General features: G+C 45.3%; 1 protein-coding gene across 2 annotated transcripts in view; it reads right to left on the bottom strand.

The window, feature by feature from the left end:
- The window catches only part of atxn1a (ataxin 1a), a 164,520-nt gene that overhangs the window by 22,947 nt on the left and 134,073 nt on the right, over nt 1-7,500 (bottom strand). The window contains exon 1 of one of the 2 annotated variants that reach the window (XM_014178255.3): nt 2,581-3,013. The exons of the other annotated variant lie outside the window; for it this stretch is intronic. The gene's annotated coding sequence lies outside the window, so the exon portion shown is untranslated. Of the gene's footprint in view, nt 1-2,580; nt 3,014-7,500 lie in introns of those variants that run through there. 2 annotated transcript variants of the gene reach the window in all.

The following is a 7,500-nucleotide window of genomic DNA, read 5'->3' on the forward strand; positions in this document are numbered from 1 at the left end:
TGCTTTGCTGCTATAACAGCCTCCACTCTCCGGGGAAGGCTTTCCACTAGATGTTGGTACATTGTTGCAGAGACTTTCTTCAATTCAGCCACAAGAGCATTAGTGAGGTCGGGCACTGATGTTGGGCGATTAGGCCTGGTTCGCAGTCGGCGTTCCAATTCATCCCAAATGTGTTTGGTGGGGTTGAGGTCAGGGCTCTGTGCAGGCCAGTCAAGTTTTTCTACACCAATCTTTTCTATATGGACCTCACTTTGTGCACGGGGGAATTGTCATGCTGAAACAGGAAAGGGACTTCCCCAAAGTTGGAAGTACACAATCATCTAGAAAGTCATTGTATGCCATAGCGTTAAGATTTCCCTTCACTGGAACTAAGGGGCCTAGACCGAACCATGAAAAACAGACTGAGATCATTATTCCTCCTCCACCAAACTTTACAGTTGCCACTATGCATTCGGGTAGGTAGTGTTCTCCTGGCATCCGCCAAACCCACATTCATCCGGACAAAAAGTTAACATTTTTGTAATTACAATGCCATTAAACTATGTAACTCTTTTCAAGTCCCCATGGGCCTCCTCATTGGTTTCCTTCCTCTCCGGCAAATGAGTTAGGAAGGATGCTTGTATCTTTGAAGTGACTGGGTATATTGATACACCATCCAAAGTGTAATTAATAACTTCACCATGCTCAAAGGAATATTCAATATCTACTTTTTTTAAATCATCTATCTACCAATAGTTGACCATGCGAGGAATTGCAAAACCTCCCTGGTCTTTGTGGTTGAATCTGTGTTTGAAATTCACTGCTCGACTGAGGGACCTAACAGATAATTGTATGTGTTTGGTATAGAGATGAGGTAGTCATTCAAAAATCATGTTAAACACTATTATTTCACACAGAGTGAGTCCATGCAACTTCTTATGTGACTTGTTAAGCAAACGTTTAGTCCTGAAACTATTTAGTCTTGCTATAACAAACGTTTAGTCCTGAAACTATTTAGTCTTGCTATAACAAACGTTTAGTCCTGAAACTATTTAGTCTTGCTATAACAAACGTTTAGTCCTGAAACTATTTAGTCTTGCTATAACAAATGTTTAGTCCTGAAACTATTTAGTCTTGCTATAACAAACGTTTAGTCCTGAAACTATTTAGTCTTGCTATAACAAACGTTTAGTCCTGAAACTATTTAGTCTTGCTATAACAAATGTTTAGTCCTGAAACTATTTAGTCTTGCTATAACAAACGTTTAGTCCTGAAACTATTTAGTCTTGCTATAACAAAGGGGCTGAATACTTGACTCAAGACATTTCAGCTTTTAATTTTTGATTCATTTGTAAACATTTCGAAAAACATAATTCCACTTTGACATGATGGGTTATTGTATGTAGGCCAATGACAAAACATCTCTATTTAATCCATTTTACATTCAGGCTGTATCACAACAACATGTGGGAAAAGTCAAGAGGTGTGAACACTTTCTGAAGGTACTGTAAAATACATAGGTGATACCACCCAGTATTTCTGTTTTCATGAAATATGCATGTTTTGGGGAATATGTCATCTTTTACTAATGTATTCATGTCAATATGGAATGAAAGGTCTTTAGGCCAGCAGCAGTATCTTAGACTAGCCTAGTATATTGTCAACAAGAACATGTTGGAACAAACACAAATAACATGCAAACTGTGTTCTCAACTGTCATAGAGGTGTTGGCGTGTCTGCACAAACTGACTGCTTGTGTGTGAGTGTGTAATACAGTACATATAGTGTGTGTGTGAGTACTACCCTCTCCCCTGTCCAGTCCTCACAGGGATAACTACAGCGTGATACATTATCTCAGAGCTAAATATAGTTTGAGTTCTCGAGCTCTTGTGGTGCGTAGTACAACTCTGCACCAGGAGTACCTCGCTCTCTCGCTCGCTCTCTCTCAATTCAATTCTCTCTCTCTCCCTTCACCTCTTTCTCCCTCTCTGTCCCCCTTCTCCCTTCCCTCCTCCCTCCACCTTAATCTATCTCTCCTTCTTTCTTTCTCCTTTCCTTTCTCTCTCCGTCAGTGTGTGTCTCTTTAAGGGGAGGGCAGGCAGGCATGCCCTCTCCTCTTCCCCTGCTCACTTACACACCATGTAGAGTAGAGAGAGAGAGAGAGAAAGAGGAAGAAGGGAGATAAATAGCAACAGCAGAGAGAAACAGAGAGGGAGAGAGTAGGGGAAAGAAGAGCAGACAGACAGACAGACAGACAGACAGACAGACAGACAGACAGACAGACAGACAGACAGACAGACAGACAGACAGACAGACAGACAGACAGACAGACAGACAGACAGACAGACAGACAGACAGACAGACAGACAGACAGACAGACAGACAGACAGACAGACAGACAGAGAGGACCGGAGAGAGAGAACAGAAGACAGAGGAAACACCTTGTGAGAGGAACCACAGACAGACAAGACACGTCAGTACAGTATAATACAGTATAGTATAGTACAGTACAGTATAGTACAGTATAGTACAACCAAACAGCAGACACAGGACAGATAGACAGACACTCAGTGTGAGGACAAGTTGTCTGAAGTGGCTTACCAGTGTGTCTGGAGTAGCCTTCTGGAGTAGCCTTCTGGAGTAGCCTTCTGGAGTGGCCTTCTCCTGCTGCATGCTAACAGCCTGCCTCTCACTGTCACTCTCTCTCTCACTCTCTCTCTGCCTCTCCCTCTCTCTTCTCTCTCTTCTTAGCTCACACTGTCCTTCTCTCTTACAAAAAGCCCTAGAGGGTGCCTCTCTCTCTCACACTCTCTTTCTAGCTTTCTTTCTCTCTCTCCCTCCACCCGGAACGAAGCAGAAAATCCCAAACAGAGTCCTGGTGGAGAGGGGTGTGCTCCGTAGGAGAGAGCAGAGCACACACACACACACACACACACACGGCTCCTCCCACGCCTCCCTCCACCAACTTCATCAGGTATTCATTCAGAAAACATGCACGCCAGCTGGCAGGCTGCCCACACTACACTCACAAAGAGAGAGGGAGACAGGGAGGAGGGGAGGGAGGGATTGAGATAGAACGAGGAAGGGAAGGTGACATACTGAGAAGGGGAGAATGTGAGAGATAAGGAGGGAGGAAGGAAGGAAGGAAGGAAGGAAGGAAGGAAGGAAGGAAGGAAGGAAGGAAGGAAGGAAGGAAGGAAGGAAGGAAGGAAGGAAGGAAGGAAGGAAGGAAGGAAGGAAGGAAGGAAGGAAGGAAGGAAGGGGATAAAGAGAGCAAGAGATTAGAGAGATTATGAGAAAGAGGCCATTGAAAGAGCGTGATACACAAACACACACACACACACACACACACACACACACAAACACACAAACACACACAGACAGTGAAATAGTACTGCGACATTCAACGATATGCAGAGTAAAAGCTTTTCACTAACAATATGAACTGCAACACAGAGACAGAACATGCATCCCTCCCATACACACCTACACACACCTCCATAACCAAGCTACCATCCCTCCCATACACACCTACACACACCTCCATAACCAAGCTACCGGCCCTCACAAACACACAGGTAAAATGTCATGAACCCATACCAGTAAAAAAATAAAAACGAATGAACCCATATCAATTACTACAGCTACTACTACTGCAGAGAGAAACCACTGTGCTCAGCTCAGTGCACTGTCCCTCCTCCCCACTAGAGGGTAGAGGGCCATCTCCCTCCTCCTCACAGAAAGCAGAACTACACTACAAGCAGTCGCTGTTGTGTTAGCTGACCTAAATAAAGTTGATTTCCAAACAAATATGAGATGTTCTCTTCTGCAGTGAGGAGAGGAGATGAGTGTTATATTAGGAAGCACAGACACACAGTGCTAATGCATCCCAGTAGACATGCCAGACCCACCTAGGCCTAAACACATCGCTGCTTCCTGTTGGTGTTGTGGGGTTGACTTCTTTGCTTACTGTCTCTCTCCCTGGGGAGTAGGTAGATGTTAACCCTAACCACTGACTTAGGTTTAGTTTTGAGTTAACTCCCCTAATTGTTCAGGTTAGTATTGGGGTTGGGCGAACTGTTCTTAGAATTGCTTAAGGTCACCTTCTGCTTCAAGCCTCTCATGGTTACATGGTTACCTCATATACTACCAAATCAGAGCCCATGTTATCGGTGGGCTCTTACTGTAACACTGTTCATTCTGACATCTCTATTTGTAGTAGGTAAAAGGGTGACATGGCAGAGTACTTTTTTACAAGTCAGTCAATTAGGATTAGGATAGTGGCCCTCTGTCTTTGTGGGTCAATCTGTTTTAGATCTATGGTCAACGGAGCTACAGTGGGGGCTGATCTAGTTAAATGTGTTTTCAGATTTACGGTCAACTCAGCTCACAATAACAGCTCCTGCACGGTGAGGAAGACTTGTCTGTTACCGTAGCAGCAAATTAGCCACGCTCTGTAATTCAATTAGTTAGTGTGTTGTTTATTTAGAAGCGAGTGCAGTCAACTGAAACTCACTAAGAGGGAGAGGAGGAGAGGGGTAGCAGAGCAATAGTCAACCATACTGAAACTCACTGAGAGGGAGAGGAGGAAAGGGGTAGCAGAACAACAGTCAACCATACTGAAACTCACTGAGAGGGAGAGGAGGAAAGGGGTAGCAGAACAATAGTCAACCATACTGAAACTCACTGAAAGGGTGGGGAGGAGAGGGGTAGCAGAACAACAGTCAACCATACTGAAACTCACTGAGAGGGAGAGGAGGAGAGGGGTAGCAGAACAATAGTCAACCATACTGAAACTCACTGAGAGGGAGAGGAGGAGAGGGGTAGCAGAACAATAGTCAACCATACTGAAACTCACTGAGAGGGAGAGGAGGAGAGGGGTAGCAGAACAACAGTGAACCATACTGAAACTCACTGAAAGGGAGGGGAGGAGAGGGGTAGCAGAACAACAGTCAACCATACTGAAACTCACTGAAAGGGAGGGGAGGAGAGGGGTAGCAGAACAATAGTCAACCATACTGAAACTCACTGAAAGGGAGGGGAGGAGAAGGGTAGCAGAACAACAGTCAACCATACTGAAACTCACTGAGAGGGAGAGGTGGAGAGGGGTAGCAGAACAACAGTCAACCATACTGAAACTCACTGAAAGGGAGGGGAGGAGAGGGGTAGCAGAACAACAGTCAACCATACTGAAACTCACTGAAAGGGAGGGGAGGAGAGGGGTAGCAGAACAACAGTCAACCATACTGAAACTCACTGAAAGGGAGGGGAGGAGAGGGGTAGCAGAACAACAGTCAACCATACTGAAACTCACTGAAAGGGAGGGGAGGAGAGGGGTAGCAGAACAACAGTGAACCATACTGAAACTCACTGAAAGGGAGGGGAGGAGAGGGGTAGCAGAACAACAGTGAACCATACTGAAACTCACTGAGAGGGAGAGGTGGAGAGGGGTAGCAGAACAACAGTGAACCATACTGAAACTCACTGAAAGGGAGGGGAGGAGAGGGGTAGCAGAACAACAGTGAACCATACTGAAACTCACTGAGAGGGAGAGGAGGAGAGGGGTAGCAGAACAACAGTGAACCATACTGAAACTCACTGAGAGGGAGAGGAGGAGAGGGGTAGCAGAACAACAGTGAACCATACTGAAACTCACTGAAAGGGAGAGGAGGATAGGGGTAGCAGAACAACAGTGAACCATACTGAAACTCACTGAAAGGGAGGGGAGGAGAGGGGTAGCAGAACAACAGTGAACCATACTGAAACTCACTGAGAGAGAGAGGAGGAGAGGGGTAGCAGAACAACAGTCAACCATACTGAAACTCACTGAGAGGGAGGGGAGGAGAGGGGTAGCAGAACAACAGTGAACCATACTGAAACTCACTGAGAGGGAGAGGAGGAGAGGGGTAGCAGAACAACAGTGAACCATACTGAAACTCACTGAGAGGGAGAGGAGGAGAGGGGTAGCAGAACAACAGTGAACCATACTGAAACTCACTGAAAGGGAGGGGAGGAGAGGGGTAGCAGGACAACAGTCAACCATACTGAAACTTACCTAAAGGGAGGGGAGGAGAGGGGTAGCAGAACAACAGTCAACCATACTGAAACTCACTGAGAGGGAGAGGAGGAGAGGGGTAGCAGAACAACAGTCAACCATACTGAAACTCACTGAGAGGGAGGGGAGGAGAGGGGTAGCAGAACAACAGTGAACCATACTGAAACTCACTGAGAGGGAGAGGAGGAGAAGGGTAGCAGAACAACAGTGAACCATACTGAAACTCACTGAAAGGGAGGGGAGGAGAGGGGTAGCAGAACAATAGTCAACCATACTGAAACTCACTGAGAGGGAGAGGAGGAGAGGGGTAGCAGAACAACAGTGAACCATACTGAAACTCACTGAAAGGGAGGGGAGGAGAGGGGTAGCAGGACAACAGTCAACCATACTGAAACTTACCTAAAGGGAGGGGAGGAGAGGGGTAGCAGAACAACAGTCAACCATACTGAAACTCACTGAGAGGGAGGGGAGGAGAGGGGTAGCAGAACAACAGTCAACCATACTGAAACTCACTGAGAGGGAGAGCAGGAGAGGGGTAGCAGAACAACAGTGAACCATACTGAAACTCACTGAGAGGGAGAGGAGGAGAGGGGTAGTAGAACAACAGTGAACCATACTGAAACTCACTGAGAGGGAGGGGAGGAGAGGGGTAGCAGAACAACAGTCAACCATACTGAAACTCACTGAAAGGGAGGGGAGGAGAGGGGTAGCAGAACAACAGTCAACCATACTGAAACTCACTGAGAGGGAGGGGAGGAGAGGGGTAGCAGAACAACAGTCAACCATACTGAAACTCACTGAAAGGGAGGGGAGGAGAGAGGTAGCAGAACAACAGTGAACCATACTGAAACTCACTGAGAGGGAGGGGAGGAGAGGGGTAGCAGAACAACAGTCAACCATGAGGCATCAAAGCCGAAACGGCATACTTTTAAGAAGGAAGGTAGCGTAGAAACCTACCAAACCTACCAAAAACCTACCAAAAAACTATTGGCCAACAACAAATCCAATCCCTCCTAGGAATTTTGAACAATATATATGACCTATAAGCTAACATTTAAAATTCTGATAGAAAACATAACAAAACTAACAACAATGACAAATGGTTTGATGAAGACTAGATAAAATCTAAGAAAGAAATTGAGAAAACTTTCCAACCAAAAACACCTAGACTCAGAAAACCTTTGCTTACGCCTTCACCACGGTAAAACAATAAAGAAATACACTAAGAAAAAATAAGAAACAGCACACCAGAAAACAGCTCAATGTCATTAAAGAATCCATTAAATCAAATCACTTCTGTGAATATTTTAACACACTAAAGAAAAACAACACGAAGAGCTACCTATCCAAAATGGAGATGTACAGATAAACCACTTTTCCAACCTTTTCGGGCACATAACAAAGAACCAATAACAAAAACATATACATGATAATTTACTAAACTTAGAATCAGCTATTAAGGACTA

The sequence above is a fragment of the Salmo salar genome, chromosome 27 (assembly GCF_965601325.2).
Source record: "Salmo salar chromosome 27, fSalSal1, whole genome shotgun sequence".
Taxonomy (NCBI): Eukaryota; Metazoa; Chordata; class Actinopteri; order Salmoniformes; family Salmonidae; genus Salmo; species Salmo salar.